Below are 22,890 nucleotides of genomic sequence, written 5' to 3'. Positions count from 1 at the left end.
TGATGCCTGCTCCTGCTGTCTTTTTAAGGTGCTGAGGGCATTTTCACTGGGATGCGGATACTTGCATGTATATATTTGGCAAGAACTAACTGTAAGGTTAGGACTAAGTCTTTTTTGTCCTTGGGTATGTGTAATAGCCGTCTTAACATCTTCAGTGTTATGCTTTATTGTAAGCTACAAGGACTAAGGCTGTTATAGGCATAGTGATTATTATTGGGGCTTGTTTTAGTTGTAGTAATAGTTGCTATTGATTTAGGATTTGTTTAGTGGTTGGAGAAGTAGTTCTAGTGGATAACAAAAATGTGTTGTTGAGAAGTTAGAAGAGTAGAAAGGGGCAGGATTGTAGTGTTGTGGGCAGGTTTGTTAAGGTTTATGTTCTTGTAGTTGAAATTACAACGATGGTTTTTCAGGCCAAAGGTCTTGGATAGAGGCCAAGCAGGAATTGTTATGATGTACTTTATACTATTTTTAAGTGTTAGTTTTATTTTGGGAGGACTAGCAGTTGCTTCCAATCCTTCTCCATACTATGCAGTAGTGGGGTTAGTGTTGGCGTCTATTGTAGGGTGTGGATGGTTAATGAGTTTGGGGGTGTCTTTTGTATCACTAGTGTTATTTCCGGTATATTTAGATGGGATGTTAGTGGTTTTTGTGTATTCGGTTTCATTGGCAGCAGATCCATTTCCTGAGACCTGAGGGGACTGGCAGGTTGTTGGGTATGGTGCTGGGTTAGTTTTAGTGTTGGGGGGTGGGGTGTTTATTATAGGACTATCTGAGTTAGAGTGGTTAGGGATAAACACAGTGGATAGTGGGGGTGTTTTATCTATTCGGTTGGATTTTGAGGGAGCGGCTATGTTTTATTCTTGGGGGGTGGGACAATTTTTAATTGCGGGCTGGGGTCTGTTGCTGACGTTGTTTGTTGTGCTAGAACTTGTACGAGGGTTGTCTCGTGGGGCAATTCGAGCGGTTTAAGGAGGTGTGGTTCAGAGAATAGTTTAATGAAAATGCCAGCTTTGGGAGTTGGTGATAAAGGTTTGATTCCTTTTTTTCTGAAGGGTTGGAAAAAAGTTGGGACCAACTGTTAAAGGTGTATGTGGGTGGAATATTAGTTAGAGTAGTGGGGGCGATTAATTGGGGAGGTAAGAGGGTGAAAGGAAATGATGGGGTAGATTAAAGTGTAAACAAAGAAATGAACAAATGAATGATGAAAGGAAATGATGGGGTAGATTAAAGTGTAAACAAACAAATGAACAAATGAATGATGAAAGGAAATGATGGGGTAGATTAAAGTGTAAACAAACAAATGAACAAATGAATGATGAAAGGAGATGATGGGGTAGATTAAAGTGTAAACAAACAAATGAACAAATGAATGATGAAAGGAAATGATGGGGTAGATTAAAGTGTGTTAAAAAAATTTAACAAATTGATGATGCAAATGTCTTAATTGGAAAATTAGGGGAATGGAAAGTTTGTAAAATTTGAAATTTTTGTTAAAAAATTTAAAAACAAAAATTAATGATGAATAGAGGGAAAGTCCCTAGATCATTGCAAAAAATGACAAAATTTTTGTCATTTTTTGTGAAATTGACGACAAAAAATATGTCCGGCGTACATTAATTAAATTGCAATTTGATGAGAGACGTAATGGAAAAACCAAACCAACAGCACGTGACAGTGCATCAGTGCAACAGTATGAGACCGAATAACACTTGAAACCATATCATTAATTTTCACGCGAAAGTGAGAAAAACGCTCGCCGACCATAAGGGGTACATGTCAACCATATATGGGAGCCCCCTGGCGGAGCACTCTGAAGGGCTTATTGAGATCTACCCCAAAAAAAAAACCCAAAAGTTTAGAAGAGAGAAAATGCCGCGATCACGAGGTCCAGGTTGGCCGAACATCCCCAACCATTAGTAACGGAGCGCAAGTTTAGGAAAATTAAGCAAGTTATGGCCCTGACCGAGGAACCAGAGGCGACAAAGAGCAAGTTATGAGAGTGGGTTATTGGTGGAAAGGGAAAGAATACACCTGAAGCTGGACATGATAAACATTACTAACGCCAGGTTGCTGGTTTCTCGTGAGGAGTACGACTAATAAATAACCCAGCACTTCTTGGTTGGTACATAGAGCAAGGTTAAGTGGTGAGTGGTCCATGGACCATGGATTTTAGGTTCTGTGACGTTCCTCGTATTGAGAAGGATTTTATGCAAAAATTAGCAGCCTTAGGTTTTAGTTCCTTTGGCGGGATTATTCCTAGAACATGACATGTTATGTCCTTGTGTGGGAATGTGCCTAGATCTGTGAATGACAAGTTTTGGATTGTATGGGAGATAGTATGGAAATTTGGATGGTTTTTGCAATAATAGTATGTCAGATTTTCCTACATGCATGTTATGTCTAATGTGGTGGAGGATGCTATGCAAAGTAATACATACCGTAGGGTATGGGGGGAGGGGGGGGCCCCTCCCCTTGATGTACGTGTTGATTGGAAAGTTGGGGGGTGCTTGGATATTTTTTGGAAAACTCTAAGAAGGGGCGGCCTTCAGTCTTTGGTTTACAAGACCAACGTTTTTTATAAACTATTAGAGTGGTTAGAGGTTGAGTATCTTATTTTCTAGGAGACTAGTAATGGGGAATAAGATGAGAATGATTGTGAAGTAGGTAGTTGAGGCGAGTTGTCCAATGATAATAAATGGATGTTCGACTGGTTGGCTACCGATTCATGTAAGGATTAAAAAATTTGTTACTAGGATTCAGAATAGAAGTTGGGAGAGAGGTCGGAAGGTTATAGTTCGTTGCTTTGATATGTGGAGGAATGGGGCTAGAAATAGAATTAAGACGGAGGCGGCTAGGGCTAGGACTCCTCCTAATTTGTTGGGGATTGATCGTAGGATGGCATATGCAAATAGGAAGTACTACTCAGGTTTAATGTGGGGAGGTGTTACTAATGGGTTTGCAGGTGTAAAATTTTCTGGATCTCCTAAGAGGTTGGGTGAGAATATGGCAAGTGTTATTAGAGGAATGAGGAGGAACAAAAGGCCTAGAATATCTTTTATTGAGAAATAGGGGTGGAATGGGATTTTGTCGCAGTCTGAATAAATACCTAGGGGGTTGTTTGAGCCTGTTTTGTGTAAGAAAGTTAAGTGGATGAGGGTGAGACCTGCAATTAAGAATGGGAGGAGGAAGTGGAGGGCAAAGAACCGGGTAAGTGTAGGGTTGTCGACTGAGAATCCTCCTCAAGCTCATTCTACAAGTGTTTGGCCAATGTAAGGAATTGCTGAGAATAGGTTAGTAATTACTGTAGCGCCTCAGAATGATATTTGGCCTCATGGGAGGACATATCCTATGAAGGCAGTTGCTATTAGAGTTAAGAGGAGAATAACTCCTGTGTTTCAGGTTTCTTTATATAGGTAGGAGCCATAGTAGAATCCTCGTCCAATGTGTAGGTAAATGCATATGAAGAAGAAGGAGGTGCCGTTTGCATGGAGGTTTCGGATTAGTCAGCCGAATTGAACATTTCGGCATGTATGGGCGACGGACGTGAATGCCAGGGTGATATCCGCTGTATAATGTATTGCTAGTAGGAGGCCAGTGGTGATTTGGATTGTTAGACAGATGCCAAGAAGAGATCCAAAGTTTCATCAGGCGGAAATGTTTGGTGGTGTTGGGAGGTCAATTAAAGAATTGTTGATTATTTTTAGAAGGGGGTGATGTTTTCGTAAGTTAGGGGCCATTAATTCTTAGTTCTGTGTAAATAAGATTATAATTAAGATAGATAGAGCGAAGGATCCTAGATAGGTTTTGATTAGTCCGGAGTGTAGAGTAGTTGAGATTTTGGATACTTTGAGTTGAAGGGTCGCTAGTCCTTCTGGGCCTATTTTTTTATATCAGGATAGGTCGATTAAATGGGATGCAATGTTCTGGCCGTTGTTTAGGAGTTTAGTAGAGCTGAGGCGGTGTATAAGGGGGTTAAAATATCCTAGAGTGCTGGAGAAGTTTATAGTGATATTTTGTTTGGGGGCAGAGAAGGTATGTGTGAGTTTTGATAGTTCTAATGCCAGAATGATGCCTAATGTTGTAATAATGATAGCAGTGGTTTTTGTGACCAGTGGTATGGTTATAGGAGGGGTTTTTGTAGGGGAGATATAAGAGGTAATTAATAGACCAGCTATAATACTTCCGAGAGCGAGACGAGTAATTGGGTTTGTGACTGCTGGGTTGTTTTCATTGATGGGAGTAATGGAGGGAATCCGGGTGTAGTCAGTTTGTACTAGTAGGGCTATAGGTAGGCTGTAAGTTGCAGTAAAAGCTGTAGCTACGAGGGTTAGGAGGAGTGCTCAGGTGTTTAGATAGGAGGTGTTAAGACTTTGGATAATGAGATCTTTTGAGTAAAACCCTGCTAAAAATGGTGTTCCTATGAGAGCTAAATTTCCGATTGTCAGGCATGAGGTAGTTGTAGGGAGTAGTTTCTGTAATCCTCCTATTTTTCGAATGTCTTGTTCACCGTTAAGGCTGTGAATGATAGACCCAGAGCAAAGGAAGAGTATGGCTTTAAAGAATGCATGCGTAGAGATGTGTAGGAAGGCTCGTTGAGGTAGATTTAGGCCAATAGTGACTATTATTAGTCCTAGTTGGCTGGATGTAGAGAAAGTAATAATTTTTTTGATGTCGTTTTGGGTAAGAGCGCATGTAGCGGCAAATAGGGTGGATAGGGCACCTATACAAAGGCACATAGTTAGGGCAATTTGGTTGTTACATAATATGTGGTGAGTGCGAATAAGTAGAAAGATTCCGGCAACTACTATTGTGCTGGAATGGAGTAGGGCAGATACAGGGGTTGGCCCTTCTACAGCTGCTGGGAGTCATGGATGCAGGTCAAATTGGGCAAATTTACCTGTGGCGGCTAGGATGAGCCCTAAGAGAGGGAGAAGGGGTATTTGGTTTGGGGAGGATTGCTGTTGAATTTCTCAAGTGTTTATTGAGGATGCTAGTCATGCTATGCAGAGGATTAGTCCAATATCCCCAATACGGTTGTAAAGTACGGCTTGAAGTGCAGCGGTGTTGGCTTCTGCTCGATCGTGTCACCATCCAATCAGGAGGAAGGATATAATTCCAACTCCCTCTCAGCTGATAAATAAGAGGAATATGTTATTAGCGATGATTAGGATGAGTATTGCAATGAGAAAGATTAGAAGGTAAAGAGAGAATTTTGTGGTGTGGGGTTCTGAGGCTATATATCATGTTGTAAATTGAAGAATAGATCATGTTACGAATAGTGCAATAGGAAAAAACGTTAAGGAGTATTGGTCTATTTTAAGGCTAAAAGGGATTTTGAAGTTCGCAATAAATTTTCATTCTCAATAGAAAGTGGTATTTTCCATATTTAAGTAGATGGAGAGGATTATGGGAATTAAACTAACTATGAAGGAAGTTTTAACAGTGTGTATGATGGTTGTTGGAGAGTTTAGATAGTTTTTGGATAGGAGGGGGAGTAGGATGGGTATAGAGAGGGTAGCCAGGGTCAAGAATATAGAGGTGTTGAGGATTAATGGGAAGTCCATTACTTTTACTTGGACTTGCACCAAGATGAATGGCTCCTAAGACCAGTGGATTGCTATTATCCTTTAAAAGTAAGGGGGCTGAGGTCTTAGGCTCAGATGCAAGAGTTAGCAGTTCTTGTTGGTTAAACCTCCCCTCGGCAGGCAAGAAGAGTTTAACTTCTATTTTTAGGATCACAGTCTAATGTTTGGTTTAAAACTATGCTTGCATGTGGGAATTCCTGAGATTAGCTCTGGTTTTAGGATGAGGAGGAGGGAGGGTAGGATATGAAGTGTTGTAAGGAGATGTTCTCGTGTATTTGAATTTTGGGTGGTTGTAATATAGGTTGGAGTTGGACCTCGTTGGGTTATAAGGAGTATGTAGAGGGTATAGGCTGCAGTTAGTAGAGTTGCGGCTCCGGTTAGGATAATGGTGAAGGTGGATCAGTTGAAGAGTGCAATTACGATAGTTAATTCAGCTATCAGGTTAGTGGTAGGAGGAAGGGCTATGTTTGTTAGGTTGGCTAGGAGCCATCAGATTCCTGTTAGAGGTAAAAGGGGTTGTAGGCCTCGTGTTAGAAGGAGAGTATGACTATGTATGCGTTCCTAGTTTGTATTAGCTAGGCAAAATAGTATGGAAGAGGTGAGTCCATGTGAAATCATTAGGATTATGGCCCCTGAAAAGGATCAGTGGGTTTGGATTATTGTTGCGGCAATGACTAGACCTATGTGGCTTACTGAGGAGTAGGCGATTAATGACTTAAGGTCGATTTGGCGTAGGCAGATGGAGCTTGTCATTAGTGCCCCTCATAAGGCTAGGGTTAAAAATGGGTAGTAGAGGTAGTCTAATAGGGAGTTTGTAATTATTGAGGTACGCATAATGCCATATCCCCCAAGTTTGAGGAGGAGCGCAGCTAGGAGTATGGATCCTGCGATTGGTGCCTCTACGTGGGGTTTTGGGAGTCATAGGTGTAGTCCGTAAAGGGGAGCTTTCACTATGAAAGCGAGCAATAGGGCTAGACTTGATATGAGGCCTGTTCAGGAGTTTGTAAGAGATGAGTGTGAAAGTTTTATTATAGTGATGTGTATAGTTCCTGTTTGGGTGTGAAGATAGAGGATCACTACTAATAGGGGAAGAGAACTAATTAGTGTATAAAATAAGAGGTAGATTCCAGCACTTAAACGTTCTGGTTGGCTACCCCATCGTGTGATTAGAATTAGGGTAGGGATTAGGGTAGCTTCGAATGCGATATAAAATAATATCAGTTCTAAGGCTGAGAAGGCCAAGATAATGAATGGTTGGGTGAGGATTATGGTTATGGTAAAAATATATTTTCGTGTGGGAGGTTCTTGTTGAAGGTGATTTTGGCTTGCCAGGATTATAAGAGGTAGAAGTCAACAAGATAGAACTAATAAGGGGGATGAAATTTGATCAGTTCCAAGTCATGGTGATAGGTTTTTGCTAGGGTAATAGGTTGAAGGAAGTCATTGTAAGCTAGTGGTTGCAATTAAGAGGCTGTGCGAGGTGACATTGAGTCATAGGAATTTTGGAGGAGATAAGAGGGTCGTGGGGAGTAATATGACTGTGGGGAGAATAATTTTTAACATTGTAGAAGGTTTAGATTGTGTAAATGATCCGATCCGTGAGTTCGGGTGGAAGCTACTAGGACTGCTAGACCGGTGCCTGCTTCACAGGTTGAGAATGCTAACATAAGAATGGGCATTAAGGTGGGGGATGTTGTTTGGGTTTGAATAGGTCATATGGAGAGGGCAATGTATATTGATAGTATTATACTTTCTAAGCATAGCAGGGCAGAAATTAGGTGTATTCGGTGAAAGGCTAGTCCTAGACTACTTAGGGTGAAGGCAGAGTAGAAGCTTAAATGCAGAAAGGTCATTGAGAAAGTCACGGGGTAGGACTGTGGTTTGTTGAGCCGAAATCAACTGTCTTTGCTAGACTAACTTTCTGAAGTTATTCTGCTCATTCTAAGCCCCCTTGAATTCATTCATAAATTAGCCCTAGTGCGAGGAGGAGAATGACTGTGGAGGTTCATGTTAAGGTAGTGAGGGGGGAGAGGAGTGGAGTAGCCCATGGGAGGGGCAGTAGGAGGGCAATTTCTAGGTCGAACAAGAGGAATAAGATTGCGACAAGGAAGAATCGGATTGAAAATGGGAGGCGGGCAGAGCCCAGTGGGTCAAAACCACATTCGTATGGGGATAATTTTTCTGAATCTGGATTTATTTGAGCTAATCAAAGGTTTAGTGAAGATAATACATAGTGATAGAGAAATTGTGAATATAAAGAGGAGGATGTTAATTGCCTTTCTCTGGTTTTGATCCAGATTTTAGAGATTGGAAGTCAATTGTAATTAATATACTAGAAGGGCAAGATCCTCATCAATAGATTGTTATGTAGAGGAACAGTCAGATAATGTCAACAAAATGTCAGTATCAGGCCGCTGCTTCAAAGCCAAAGTGGTGGTTGGATGTGAAGTGGAATTTTACGAGGCGGAGGAGGCAAATCAAGAGGAAGGAGGATCCAATGATTACATGGAGACCATGAAATCCTGTGGCGACAAAAAAGGTTGATCCATAGACTCCGTCGGCAATTGAGAATGGAGCTTCATAATATTCTATTGCTTGAAGTGCTGTAAAGTAGAATCCTAATAGGACGGTTATAAGTAGGGCTTGGGTAGCTTGGTTCCGATTGCCCTCTGTAATGCTGTGATGTGCTCATGTGACAGTGACTCCTGAGGCTAGGAGGATAGCAGTGTTTAGTAGGGGGACTTCTATTGGATTGAGAGGTTTGATTCCTATAGGAGGTCATTGTCCTCCGAGTTCTGGAGTGGGGACTAAGCTGGAGTGGAAGAATGCTCAGAAGAATCCTAGGAAGAAGAATGCTTCGGATGTAATAAATAAAATTATTCCGTAACGTAAGCCCTTTTGGACTGTAGGGGTATGGTAGCCTTGGAATGTGCTTTCTCGTACGATGTCACGTCATCATTGGAGTATCACTAGGATTATAGAGAGTAGGCCTAGGAGTAAGAGTTGGATAGAGTTGTGGTGAAATCATATGGCTAACCCAGAGGTAGTGAGGAGGGCGGCTGCTGCTCCAAAAATGGGTCAAGGGCTTGGGTCTACTATGTGAAATGAGTGGGCTTGGTGTGTCATTAAGGGTTAAATGTTTTCTTGTAAGTAAAGGCTTAGAAGAAGTACAAAGACATACGCTTGGATTATTGCCACGGCCACTTCTAGAATTGTTAAGAGGAGTAGAATTGTTCTAGTTAGAAGGGACACGGTAGGTATAATGGGAAGGAGGACGGTAGTGGCTGTTGAAATGAGTTGGATGAGCAGGTGTCCTGCTGTGAGGTTGACTGTGAGGCGAACTCCTAAGGCTAAAGGGCGAATGAGAAGGTTTGTTGTTTCAATTATGATGAGGGCAGGAATTAGAGGTGTTGGGGTGCCTTCTGGTAGGAGGTGTCCAAGGGAAGCTGAAGGTTGGTTTCGTAGGCCTGTTAGCAGGGTGGCAAGTCATAGAGGGAAGGCGAGGGCTAGGTTTATTGATAGTTGGGTAGTAGGTGTGAATGTGTAAGGTAGGAGGCCTAATAGGTTAATTGTTAGAAGTATAATTATGAGTGATGATAGGATTAGGGCTCATTTATGGCCTTTTTTGTTTAATGGGGTTATTAGTTGTTTTGTGATTAAATGGAGAAATCAGAGTTGAAGAGTTGAAAGACGATTTGTAACTCATCGATTGCCAGGAGAAGGAAGTAATAGGGTTGGGAATAACAGCGAGATGAGGATAAGGGGGATTCCGAGGAGGGTTGGGCTTATGAATTGATCAAAGAAGCTTAGGTTCATGGTCAGTTTCAGGAATGGGTTTTTATAGTGGGTAGTGTTTTGTTGGAGGGTGAGTTAGTTGGGGTAAATAGTAAGAGTTTAGGTTGAAGGATAAGAGAAAAAGTGAATCATGAAGTTAGTATGATAAAAAGTCAAGGTGCAGGGTTTAGTTGGGGCATGTCATTAAGGAGGGTGAATAATCCTCTTTCTCTAGCTTAAAAGGCTAGTGCTGGTTCATAGCTTCTTAATGATTAGGATGTTAGAAGTGAAGATCAGTTTTCGAAGTGTGTTAGAGGGGCTGATTCTACTACGATAGGTATGAAGCTGTGGTTGGCTCCACAGATTTCTGAGCACTTACCGTAGAAGATTCCAGGACAGGTTGTGATAAAGGAAGTTTGGTTCAGTCATCCTGGAATTGCATCGGTTTTTACACCAAGGCTAGGAACAGCTCAGGAGTGGAGAACGTCATCAGCTGTAACAATAATTCGAATTGGGGATTCTATTGGAATGACGATGCGGTTATCAACTTCTAGGAGGCGGAAATGACCGAGTGTTAGATCCATAGTTGGTAGTATGTAAGAGTCAAAAGATAAATCTTTAAAGTCTGTATATTCGTAGGATCAGTATCATTGGTGGCCAAAAGCTTAGAGGGTGAGGTCAGGTTCATCGATTTCGTCTATCATGTAGAGGATTTGAAGGGATGGGAGGGCTAGTATAATTAGGACAATGGCAGGTAAGATTGTTCAGACAAGTTCTACTTCTTGTGCGTCGACGGTGTTGGAGGATAGTTTTTCTATAAGTATAAGAGCTAGTAAATACAGGACTAGGCTACAAATGGCTAGTGCGACTATTAGGGCGTGGTCGTGAAATTCAATAAGTTCTTCTATAATAGGGGATGAAGTGTCTTGAAAACCAAATTGAGAGTGGTTGGCCATGGAGTTGGGATGGGATGTACTGGGTTTTCACCTGTGATTTAGTCTTGACAAGACTATGTAATGATTTTACTAACAACCCATAAGAAAGAAGCATGAGTGGTTTGATGCGGTTGGCTTGAAACCAGCTTATGAGGGTTCGATTCCTTCCTTTCTTGTACTTGGACAAAAGCTGGTTCTTCAAAGGTATGGTAGGGAGGAGGGCAGCCGTGAATTCATTCAATGTTTGTGGAGGTAAGTTCTGGTTGCACTACTTTCCGTTTGGATGCGAAGGTTTCTCAGATAATGAACATTAGTATAATTACAGCTACTATGGAGATGAGGGAGCCGATGGAGGATAGGGTGTTTCATAGGGTATAAGCATCTGGGTAGTCTGAGTATCGTCGTGGTATACCAGCTAGGCCTAGGAAATGTTGTGGGAAGAATGTTAGGTTGACCCCAAAGAATATTAGTCCAAAGTGGGCTTTAGCTCATGTAGAGTGAAGGGTGTAGCCAGTGAACAGTGGGAATCAATGTGTGAAGCCAGCTAGAATGGCGAATACTGCCCCCATAGATAATACACAGTGGAAATGTGCAACTACGTAGTAGGTGTCGTGCAGGGCGATGTCTAGGGAGGAGTTGGCAAGAACGATGCCTGTTAGTCCACCAATGGTGAAGAGGAAAATAAAGCCTAGGGCTCATAGTATGGGCGGGTCTCATTTGATTGTTCCACCGTGTAGGGTTGCTAGTCAGCTGAAGACTTTAATGCCAGTGGGGATTGCAATAATTATGGTGGCGGATGTGAAGTAAGCTCGGGTATCTACGTCCATTCCAACTGTAAATATGTGGTGAGCTCATACGATAAAGCCTAAGAAAGCAATGGATAATATGGTTCAGACTATGCCTATGTAGCCAAAGGGTTCTTTTTTACCGGCGTAGTAGGCTACAACATGGGAAATAATTCCAAATCCTGGTAGGATAAGGATGTAGACTTCTGGATGGCCAAAAAACCAGAATAAGTGTTGATATAAAATTGGGTCTCCGCCTCCTGCGGGGTCAAAGAATGTAGTGTTTAGGTTTCGATCTGTTAGAAGCATTGTAATGCCAGCAGCGAGGGCTGGTAGGGAGAGGAGAAGTAGAACTGCAGTAATTAGGACGGATCAAACGAATAGAGGGGTTTGGTATTGTGAGAGAGCAGGTGGTTTTATATTGATTGCTGTGGTGATAAAGTTGATTGCCCCAAGGATGGATGAGACACCTGCCAGGTGAAGGGAGAAGATGGCAAGGTCTACTGATGCACCGGCGTGGGCTAGATTTCCGGCTAGGGGTGGGTATACTGTTCATCCTGTTCCGGCCCCGGCTTCTACTGTAGAAGATGCTAGAAGAAGTAGGAAGGATGGAGGAAGTAGTCAGAAGCTCATGTTATTTATTTGTGGAAATGCTATGTCGGGGGCACCAATTATTAATGGTACTAATCAGTTACCAAACCCTCCAATTATAATAGGCATTACTATAAAGAAAATTATAACGAAGGCATGTGCGGTGACGATTACATTGTAAATTTGGCCATCGCCTAAAAGGGTGCCTGGCTGTCCTAGTTCTGCTCGAATGAGGAGACTAAGGGCTGTGCCGATTATACCAGCTCATGCGCCAAAAATAAGGTAAAGTGTGCCAATATCTTTGTGGTTAGTGGAAAATAGTCAACGGTTGATGAAAGTCATAGGTAAGATGGCTGAGTGTAGAAGCGTTAGGCTGTAGTCCTTTTTACAGAGGTTTGATTCCTCTTCTTATCGATTCTGTAGTGAAGTTCATGTTGAGTTGCAAGCTCATTGATGTGCATTAAACATGCACCGGGATCTAGTAGACAGAAGCCTGTTGGTTGGGGCCTTTAGCTGTTAACTAAAATTTTATGGGATCAAAGCCCATCTGTCTAGGGGGAGGTTCTAGCTTAATTAAAGCATCTGAGTTGCATTCAGGAGATGCAGGTTAGTATCCTGTGTACCTTAACAGAAACTAAGAGGGATTAGCCCTTGTTTAAGGCTTTGAAGGCCTTTGGTTTAAATAACCTAAGTTTCTAAGGGATTGCGAGTACTATGGGAGATAGTGGTAGGAGTATAATTGATAAGGAGGTAAAGGTTGTGGTTAGGGTGTTAGTTGGTTTGTTAGTTTGTCATTGTTTTATGTAGTTAGTGAAGTTTGGGGGTAGTGTGATGGTTGCACAGTAGGCCAGTCGTAGGTAGAAGAAAAGTCCAAGTAAAGAGAGTAGGGTAATAGCTGTGGCTACTACTGTTAGTTCTTGTTTTGTGAGCTCTTGAATAATTAACCATTTGGGTAGGAATCCCGTTAGGGGAGGAAGACCTGCAAGGGAGAGGAGAGTGAGCATAAGGATTGTGGTTAGTGATGGAATTTTGGTTCATGTGGATATAACAGCGGATAGTTTTAGGGTATTGGTTGTGTTAAGGATGAAGAAGATGGCGGAAGTTGTTACAGTATATAGATAGAACGTAATTAAAGTCAGATTGGGGTTATAGTTGAGAATAATAGTTATTCATCCTAGGTGTGCGATAGATGAGAAAGCTAAAATTTTGCGAATTTGGGTTTGGTTAAGTCCTATTCAGCCACCTAGGACTGCGAAAGCAATAGCTATCGAAGATAGGAGAGTTGGGTTGAGTGAGGGGGATGTTAGGTAGAATAGTGTGGTTGGTGGAAATTTTATGACTGTGGCTAGTAGGAGGCATGTTGTTATAGTTGAGCCTTGAAGAACTTCTGGAAATCAGAAATGAAATGGGACTAAGCCTAGTTTAATTGAAATTGCAATAGTTAGTAGTATACATGATATGGGGTGGGTTAGTTGGGTGATGTCCCATTGGCCAGAGAATCATGCTTTGGTCATGCTGGAAAGTAAAAGTAGCTTAGATGCGACTGCTTGAGTTAGAAAGTATTTAGTAGAGGCTTCAATGGCTCGTGGATGGTGGCTTTTAGAGATTAATGGAAGAATAGCTAAAGTGTTAATTTCTAAGCCGACTCATGCTATTATTCAGTGGTTACTCGAAATTGTGATTGAGGTTCCTAGGAGTAAGCTTATTGTGGAGATTAGTTTAGCTTGGGGATTCATTAGTAAGGGAAGGAGTTAAAGATGAATCCAGACTATAAAATTCTGAAATGAGAAGTTCTGTTGTACTAGACTTTATATTTTGCAGAAATTCCTGAGATTCATTGCGTTGTCCGAGCCCATACGATTGGACACACCTGTTCACCTGTCCAAACTTGGAAACTAGGTCTGCCAACCGGGAAAAGATTATCTCAAGTACTGTTGACTCCAAGTAAATGATCACTGTAATCCACTTAGATCTCCTCACTGGGGATAGACATGATTATATTATTGTCTGTATTTCCACTGTTACTCAGTTGTTATGTTGTTTACATTTTTAGAAATGACACTTCATCAATACACTGTTCGAGTCATTCACCAGTGTCATGGTCCAACCATGGACCACGCGGTGGGATGGAATCCAACAGCCCCCAGGAGCTGGTTTCTCCCCTGAGGGTGCAGAGCAGCAGGGCCTTTTCCAGACCCAACTGTACCTTCCAGAAAGATATCAGCTATACTTTGCTTCTTTGCTGACTTCTGTTTTAGATGTCAATGTGTGGACCACCCTGGCCAACGTGACAAAGATGGACATGATATGTGTGTCCATGGTAACTCCCATGAGTCCTTTTCGCACCTGTCTGGTTGGAATACCCATTGATAACTACTGGTGGGGAACTCTATATAATGAGACCGTGTTAGCAAACTGCACATATCCAGGAGTTGACATTTCTTCTTAGAGATATATACCAGAACGCATCAGCTTGGTGCAATGAGACTCTGCAAAAACGATTTATTCCTGGATCCGATGTGATAGGTCTCCCAAATGATCTGTTTCTCATTTGTGGACAAAGAGCATGGAAAGGTATTCCGGGAAAGGCTGTAGGAGGCCCTTGTACCTTTGGACGATTAACCTTTTTTCATCCTCGCAGCGTAACCTTGCCTAAACTAAGAAGACGCAGACGTAGCACACGGCGGTTTACTCCGGACTGTAACTCTGATGTAGAGTTTTGGAATAAGGCTGAAAGAATAACTGCTAGTGTAATATCTCAGATAGGGACTGCTCATGCTTTGGCTTCTCTAAATAAACTAGGATGCTGGTTGGCTAAAGAAGCTAATGCTACTTCTGCTGCTTTGAGTGCATTGCTCACAGATGTAGACTCTGTTAGACATGCAAGTTTACAAAATAGAGCTGCTATTGATTTTTTTTTTGTTGTTAGCCCAGGGACATGGCTGTCAAGATTTTGAGGGCATGTGCTGCATGAATTTAAGTGATCATTCTGAATCTGTTCATGCTAGCATCCAGAAATTAAAAGCCCTTACTCAACAATTACATGTTCATGATGAATGGAACCTCTTTGGTGATTGGAAACGGGGATGGCCCTGGTTACGAAAAGCGTTAATAGGTTTGTCAATAGTTGGATGTATAATAACATGCATATTGTGTATGATTCCCTGTATACTAACATGTGTACGTCGAATGATAAACACCAAGCTAAATGCATTACAATCACGAGTAGTTCGTTATCACCCTCTTGCTACCATTGATCACGCGGTGGTATGTAAGGGGGGTACTTTTGAATTAGATGATCAATGGAGCATAGAGGCGTGAGAACAAAGTCATATTAGGATGTGAAACCAGCTAGAGTATGGTACAATGTAACGTCATGGCAGAAGCTAATTGTAAGGTCCATTGTGCTTTTCAACAAGTCAGCTTGTAAGGTCCATTGTGCTTTTTAGCAAGTCAGTTTGATATTCCCTATTATCAGAGCTGAGTTTTTCCTTGGTTTTGCTACATATTGCAAGATAGATACATCTACCCTTGAAACACAATGGTAGAGGTCATACATAGGGGTGAGAAAGATGACGATGGGAGGAAGATTATGTGGGCAGGCGTCGCTCGCCCCTTGCCCTACAAGTAGGGCATGCGCAGACTGCTGCCATGAGGTAATGATCAGGCGGTGTTTGGCTGCCATTCAGGCATCACCTTATACTGCGTACTGGCCCTACGTAGTGTAATGTGGAACTGATAAAAATGGGGTGTCGGAGTTGCTGAGTTGAGCGATACTCATCCTACCACCGAGACTGTGTTGCTCCACGGGGACGCCCGCTAAGCATGGGTACCGACCAGCTGCTGCAGATCCTGACAACCCTGGCCTGTCTGTGTGGGTAAGCACAGTTTTTTGATAGGAAGCAACTGAGAGAACAAACTTTTTTAATATCCTTTTAGTGTTCCTTTAATTCTCCTTTTATGTTTATACTATTTTTCCTTTAGTTTCCCCTTTTACTAAGATCCTTTTTTTTTTTTGGTATCCCTTTTCACTAGTTAATACTGTATTAAATGCTGTTCATAGTATTTGTTTTAATGCCACCCGATAAGATAGTTACTTTGTATCCTTTTTTAGTTTTTAATTCCTCTTGCTAAGTTTATTACTATTCTTATTATTCTCACTGTAATAAAAGATATTTTGTGTGCTTGAGTATTTTTTGGCACTTGTCTTTATTCCGGACATGTATCCGAACGTACTGTTACACACAGAGATAACCTTTGGGGGGGGGAAAGAAAATGCATAGGGGAGAGAAAGGCAGGATAAGAGCAAGGGAGAGTAAGAGAAAGAAAAGCTGAGAGTGGACAGATGTATATAGTCACCGCCCACGGGGTCCAGCGATGCTTCCATGTCTGTCAGTTGAAGTGGTGGCCTTGATCTGCCGGGGGTGAAGGAGGGAAGTCCCCATACTCCAAGAAGTTATGAGTTATAGCCATGATTAGTGTCACGGACCATGCCTCGAGCCTCCAACATCTCGAGGGTTGCAGTCTCTCTTCTAAGGTTAGGGAACAGGCTTTGGGCATAGCTTGCAGTTACTGTGTGGACCAATTGTCAGAGACTGAAATGGTTAATGATTTATGCATTCTAGGAGACTTTTCAGGCTTTTGACTTGCATGATACCTCTGATGAGCAGTCGGGCCCCTCCCTCCCTCCAGTGTTGACAGTGTGAAGCCCTGAAAAGGCAAGAGCTGAGCTTACAGGCTTTTGACTGTTGATATATCTGATGAGGAATCAGGCCCCTCCCTCCCTCTGCTATGAGATGTTAGGGTTAGGGTTAGGGTTAAGGTTAACAAGGGTTAGGGTTTAGGTTTTAGGGTTTACGGTTTGCGTTCCTGGAATGGGGTAAACCCACGATAGTTAGATCGCGCATTGAGACAGATTCTGACTAACCCTAACCCTAACCCCAACCCTAATCCCTAACCCGAACCCTAACCCTAACCTTAACCCTAACCCTAACCCTAACCCTAACCCTAACCCTAACCCTAACCCTAACCCTAACCCTAACCCTAAACCCTAACCCCAACCCTAACCCTTACCCTAACCCTAACCCTAACCCTAGTAGCTTGTAGTCTCTTTTTTAAGGTTAAGGTTAGGGAACAGGGTTTGCACATAGCTTGCATTCACTTTTTTAGGATTAGGGTCAGGGAATCGGGTTTGCGCATAGCAACACTAACCCTAAAAAAAGAGACTGCAAGCTATGCGCAAACCCGGTTCCCTAACCCTAAAAAAAACCCTAACCCTAACCCTAACCCTAACCCTAAACCCTAACCCTAACCCTAAACCTAACCCTAACCCTAACCCTAACCCTGATTCTAAGTCTGAGGAGAGACAGAAACCAGGAGACTTTGAAGTTCAACTGATGTTTCTACAGTCTCTCAGCTTTCCTCACATTAATGAAAATTGACTCATTGAGGATAATGAGGATGCAGCTTCAGCTATGGGGAATTCTAAGCATTCTGGGGTCGGTAAGACAACCTGGTAAGTAACACTTGAGTGAATGGGGAGTTGTCTTGGGGGCTTGTTTCCCTTCTCTTTTCTGTCTCTCGGTTTCTCATTTTGTTTGCTACTTTCTTTGGAATAAATGTTGTTTTGTTCAGCTTTCAACTGTGTACTGGTTTCAGTTTTGGCAATCTCCCTGCTGCCACGGTCCAGGGGGATGGGAAATAGGACTGAACACTGCAATAACGGTTCTTGGCACAGTTGAGGGTTCGTGCAGCAATGCCACTTTATTCAGGGACAACAGGGGTTTAAATAAGGGGTTTAAAGTCTGAGGGGAGGATTCTGAACTGGGGAGGGGCATGGGACTGACAACTCAGGGAAAAGTGTGATAGGGAGACAGGGAAAAGGTGGGTGGAACTTCGGAGTTCCTCTTTACCTCTTTACTCCTGACGGGGTACTGCGATCCCCCTACACCGTTGACTCTGATGTTAGTGGTCTGGGTTGGCCAGCCGTACGGCCAGTCCTTGGAGGCAATTATGGTGACATCCGCCCCCATGTCGAGTAACCCTTCCACCTTGACTTTCTGAGGGTGCCTAGGTTGAGAAAAGTAGATGAGACATGTTAGAAGAGGGCGAGAGGTCTTCACCGAGGTTGTCCAGTGGACTTCCCTCAGTGATCCCTCCCTCCGCTCCTCATCTGGGGACACCACGCAGAGCAGCTCGTCGGTGGAGACCATCTTCGCCACGGGGAAGCGGTCCTCCAACTGCACGGGAGGGAGATGCACAGTTAGGCATATAGCTATATTTGTGTTTGTCAGTCCCGTCAGGAGAGTAGGCACTACAATTATTCCCTTAGCCACTGCTGAAAAGTGCGATATCATCAGGTAAGTCTTATCTGGATCGACCGGGGCAGATGGTCTAACCCTGGCCTGCTCATAGGAGCTTAGGTGAGTAGACGGGTGAGTAACGGAAAGGATTATCCAATTTAGGGGAACACACTGGTTTTTAACTGAGATAGGGTCTGCTGAATTTAAAGGATCACACTGAACGGGAATGAGGTCTGTCGGAGGCTCTTGGGTAATGGGGTAGCTGGGCGCGGTGTTGGGCGCAGGATGGAGCGGAGAGCAGGGGTTATTTGTGTCGTCGCGCCCCCCTGGGCGCTCTGCTCCCCGTTTCCCTGATGTTCACAGGAGCAAGGGCGAAGATCGGGCAAAGATTGGAAGGTTACCCTTTTCCTCAGCTCTGGGGACCTCCTGGGGGGAAGGGGCTCACCATTGATATTGGTCATTGACCTACAACTAGAAGACCAATGGCGGCCCTTCCCACACCTCCGACATAGGGTCTTAGGTAAATTTGGTTCGGGGACTAACTTAGGACAATGTTTTTTGAAGTGTCCCTTTTCACCACAATTGAAACATGATTGGGGACCCATGAAAGTGGCAGCCAATAGACGCGCTTTATGGGAATTAGAACCTATATTTTTACAAGCGTCTATCATTTCAAGTAGGGAGGGATCCTTTAACATCTTCAAAGCTTTCTGACAGTCCTCATTCGCCTTTTTGATAACCAATTTATTGAATAAAATTTCCTGTCTCTTTTTTTGGTGGACCTGCCTGCTGATCGCCTCTTTTAGCCTGGGTATGAATTCTACAAAAGGTTCTTTTGGGCCTTGGTTAATAAGTGTGAAAGAAGGTGTCTGCACATAGGCATCTGTCACCCTTTTCACGGCCTCTAATGCCAATTCTTTAGTCGCTTCTAAAAATTTGGAGTCAATTCAAGTTTGATCCCCCCTACTCGAATAGTTCCCCTCCCCATAGAGCATGTCTATTGCCTGCTGAATTGGGATTCCCCTTCTTTCCATTTTGTCATTGACATATGCAGTGATTAATTTTTTCCATTCTGCCTCAAATACTGAGGACTGTACTGTTGTAAAGAGTCCTCCTATCACTGCTCTTATGTTGTAACGTATCAACTTATAGGCCAGGAAGAAGGATTCTAGCAACTCGATGGTGAAGGGTGCCCCCAACCCATACTCGACGATGGCCTTTTTCATATCTTTTAGCATGGGGTACAATATTGGTCGCCACTTGTCGTGACGAGGGAAGAATGAGACGCTCAATATGAGAATCAGCAAGCTTCGTTTATTGATCATTGCTAACAGCTTAATATATGCTTTATAATTAGTTCATACATACTGCAAAAGCTAAGCTCATTATTGGTTCTGCTTAAATGTTGATCTCACCTCTTACTCATTTCTTTGTTGACACAGGTGGTACTCAGTTGCTTTTTGTTTTGCTAATCACAATGTCCTGTTTACCAGCCAGCTAACAGGGTACAAGGGCACTGTAACCTCGCTATCTAAGATGTTCCCACGGCCTAGGCAAGCCGTGTTCTATAGCCAATTCCCTACAGCCACTCTGGGGTCCTTCCTTCCTCTACATAGATGGGAAATGTTTTTAGGAATTCAGTGTCTTTAGCGCTAGCAACCTCCTCCCTGAAGGCTCTCCAGATATCTGGTAGCTTAAGCTGCCATTCAGGGGAGTGCTGCATTAAGTCTATGTCCGGTTCAGGGTGGCGGCAGGCGGGGTAGGCCTCGGTGGTGTGAGGCCTATGGGCGCAGCCATCTTGCCGGAAGGAGGCCCTGACCTTCGCCTTGACCCTGTCCTTTGCCACCCTTCCGCCCCTTGAAGGTGATGTATCCGGGGAAGAGGTGGGGCTGGAGGAAGTGGGTGTGCTCGTGGGCATGCCGGGGGAGGGATCTCTGATGCAATCAGGTGGAGGCGGAGGCGGCCTGGAGGGTGGTGCTAAGGGAGCCCGCCTCCTCCTTTCCTGCGCTGATTTTTCCCCCGGTGTCCCTTCCCACCTTTTCTCCGCATGGTCCCTGGGTCCCTCCTCCTCGACGCCATTTTGAATTTGGCGCGATGGTTTCTTCCCCCTCCCGCCATCTTGTGTGTCTGTCTGCTCAGTGTCTGTCTCTGTCTGCTCAGTGTCCCTCTCTATCCGCTCAGTGTCTGTCTTGGGGAGGCTGATATTCTTGTTCATCATCTGGTGCTGTAGCACCATCAGAACTAACCTCCATGCGATGAGCACCTCTTTAGCTATACGGTCCCCCTTATTGCTGTCCCGCCAGAGGTTGTAGCCTATGGCTTGCCACTGCTCTACGCTGGTGTCCTCGGCAAGCTGGTGACCCTTGTGGTCGAGCCATCTGGCGAGTGATTTTGCCAATTTTTTATCTAAGGGGTGACCGTGTTCTATTACAAAGTCTTTTAGGCGCCTGTATACAAATTTTTGGGAGGTTGAGAGTGTGAGTCCCATGTTGATGTTAGTCGGGTCTCAACAACAGTCTCTTGATGGAAAGTCCTCCCTTTGGTGTTCTGCCGGGCTGTGGGTGTTAGGGTAGGGTGAGGAATGTCCTCAGCAGTTCATCTGTCTGGTGCGTCGACCCGTGCAGCTACCGCTGAGCCCACAGCCGTCCGTTCTGCTGAGGAGGACCGACGGGGACGATCGCCTCTCCTGGCGTCGCCTGAACCCAGGTGAGGACACAGGAATTCTCTCAATATGAGAGTCCTCAACTGTGCCCCACATTGGGCGCCACTTGCCATGGTCCGGGGGGATGGGAAATGGGACCGAGCACTGCAATAACGGTTCTTGGCATAGTCGAGGGTTCGTGCAGCAATGCCACTTTATTCAGGGACAACAGGGGTTTAAATAAGGTAAGTCTGAGGGGAGGATTCTGAACTGGGGAAGAGCATGGAACTGACAACTCAGGGAAAAGTGTGATAGGGAGACAGGGAAAAGGCGGGTGAAACTTCGGAGTTTCCAGGAGAAAGGGCCAATGGGAGCTCTCTTTGCACTCCAGCAAACTGTAGCCAATCAGTGGCAGAGGAGCGGGAAAGCAGGGGCGGACAGGGTGACAAACAACTTTGGGCAGGAAAATCTGAGGGAGAAAGGGGAACAATATGGAGGTACAACAAACTTCATAAAAATTCAACAGTAAACTGGGGTACATAAAACTCCATGACAATACAGCAATAAACTGGGGTAAAACTCGGGAACAACTGTCAGTCCGGTGGATGAATTGTCCAGTGTATAAAAGTCCATCTAGTTCCCATAGATGCTTCTCCATGCCACATATCTTTCCCAATTGGTTTTTTCTTCCACCACACCCTGCTACATGCAAACATAACAAACGACAGCATCAGTAGATGTCTTTCCATTCCTTTTTCCCTTCCCATTCTCCGTTCCTCTTCCCTTCCCATTCCCACAGCCAACACACTATTTCACTTCTCACTTTAACAAAGCTCTTTTCTCCTTCAAGCCCCTCAAAGGCGCCAAGGCCACATAGGAGACCACACACAAACAGTACTCCTCTTCCCACTTGACTACACCTTCTCCCTCACTGTTCTACAGGGAACACCAGGAATCTGCTCGCAGAGGCCTCTCCTTTCCCATCAGTAGCTCAGCAAAAGGAGCTAAAGGAGCTCAAGCCTTAGGTCACAAGAGTTGACAGCGAGGAAAACTTTGGGAGCAAACTAATGCTGCTAACACGGACCCAGCTGAATCCAGCACACAATCACAGAATCCAAGAGTCCGTCAGCTTGGAAAAGACCTCCAAGCTCATTGAGTCTTGTGCAGTCCCTCCCCGACCGCCTGCAGGGACTGGATGATGCTTTGCACAGCGGCAGAACCCACTCCCTGGGGCGGCCTTGCTGCCCTGGCCCTCGTCTGGCCCAGCCTCTCCCTGTGTGCGTGCTCCCCACAGCACAGGCTGCACTGGGCAGCATACCCTGATGGGCCCTGCAGAGCTGCCCCACGGGGACACTTCCCTTTTATGTCACAGGTGCCACAGCCTGTCCCAGCCAGCCCTGCCCATTGTCCCCACCCCGGCTCAGTGACTCACAGTGGCCCCTGGCAACCAAAGAACCAAAGCCCCACACCCCCAGAGTGCAGCCCTACCCATGTGCAAGGGGCCCCCAAAGGGTTCCCTGCACAAAGCAACCCCTCCAAACCCTTGTCAGATAGAAAACTGGGGGACGTGACCCTTGGATGCTTTTAGTACAGAGATACAAGCTTTTCTTGAATAATGGAGGGGGTCACTTTTTAATTATTAATATTTACAGTTATCCATTTGGGGACAGGATGTCCTACAGGCTAATGTGGTGTCACATTTGGAGTGAAAAGTACTTTTCAAAGAAACCCAGGGTGCATGGGTGATGCCAAGTCACCCAATGTGAAGCTCAACACTGCTTTGCAACAGCACTGCCCTTTCACACACATCTTTGGCAAAGACAAAGATGTCAGGCTTTAGTTTCTAAATCAGTAACACTTGACAAGACCTCTTTATGAACTGACAACAAGAGAACTTAGGAGTAGCTTAGGGTTGGCAAGTGTAGGAGCCAAGAAGAGAAGGGTTGATGGGTATGTCATGAACACTGACAGCTGGATGGTCGTGGAGCCGACCAAGGACTGCCAGACACAAAAGACATCACCTGCTGGACTTGGCCCAAACACCAGCCCCCTCCTCTCCCTTCTCAACCACTCAACCACAGCCTGCACACACCCACACCTACCAGGGCCAACTGGCTGTTTCTCTTCTCTTTTCTGCCTGAGGGCGAAGGAAGAAGGACAGGGAGGGCATTTGCCTTCGGGCCAGAGGGAAGGGGAAGGAGATCCCCCCAAATCCATCCCTGGCAGGATGGGGGCTGGAGGAGACATTGGGGGACCCCCAAGAATATTTTCGAGGGG

General features: G+C 44.3%; 2 long non-coding RNA genes across 3 annotated transcripts in view; one reads left to right on the top strand and one right to left on the bottom strand.

Moving 5' to 3' along the window:
- The first annotated feature begins 224 nt into the window (after positions 1–224).
- LOC127461965 (uncharacterized) overlaps positions 225–22,890 on the top strand; it is a 50,768-nt gene continuing 28,102 nt past the window's right edge. Inside the window, exon 1 of the long non-coding RNA XR_007900245.1 lies at positions 225–597. This is a non-coding gene — a long non-coding RNA (uncharacterized LOC127461965). The remainder of the gene's footprint in view (positions 598–22,890) is intronic.
- Positions 10,395–22,890, bottom strand: part of LOC127461964 (uncharacterized) — a 54,522-nt gene continuing 42,026 nt past the window's right edge. For both annotated transcript variants that reach the window (XR_007900243.1, XR_007900244.1), the window contains exon 2: positions 10,395–10,715. This is a non-coding gene — a long non-coding RNA (uncharacterized LOC127461964). The remainder of the gene's footprint in view (positions 10,716–22,890) is intronic.

This window comes from Manacus candei, unplaced genomic scaffold (genome assembly GCF_025592945.1).
Source record: "Manacus candei isolate 608988 ecotype Guabito, Panama unplaced genomic scaffold, ASM2559294v1 h1tg000117l, whole genome shotgun sequence".
In the NCBI taxonomy this organism is placed as follows: domain Eukaryota; kingdom Metazoa; phylum Chordata; class Aves; order Passeriformes; family Pipridae; genus Manacus; species Manacus candei.
This window is presented reverse-complemented; position numbering and strand designations above follow the sequence as displayed.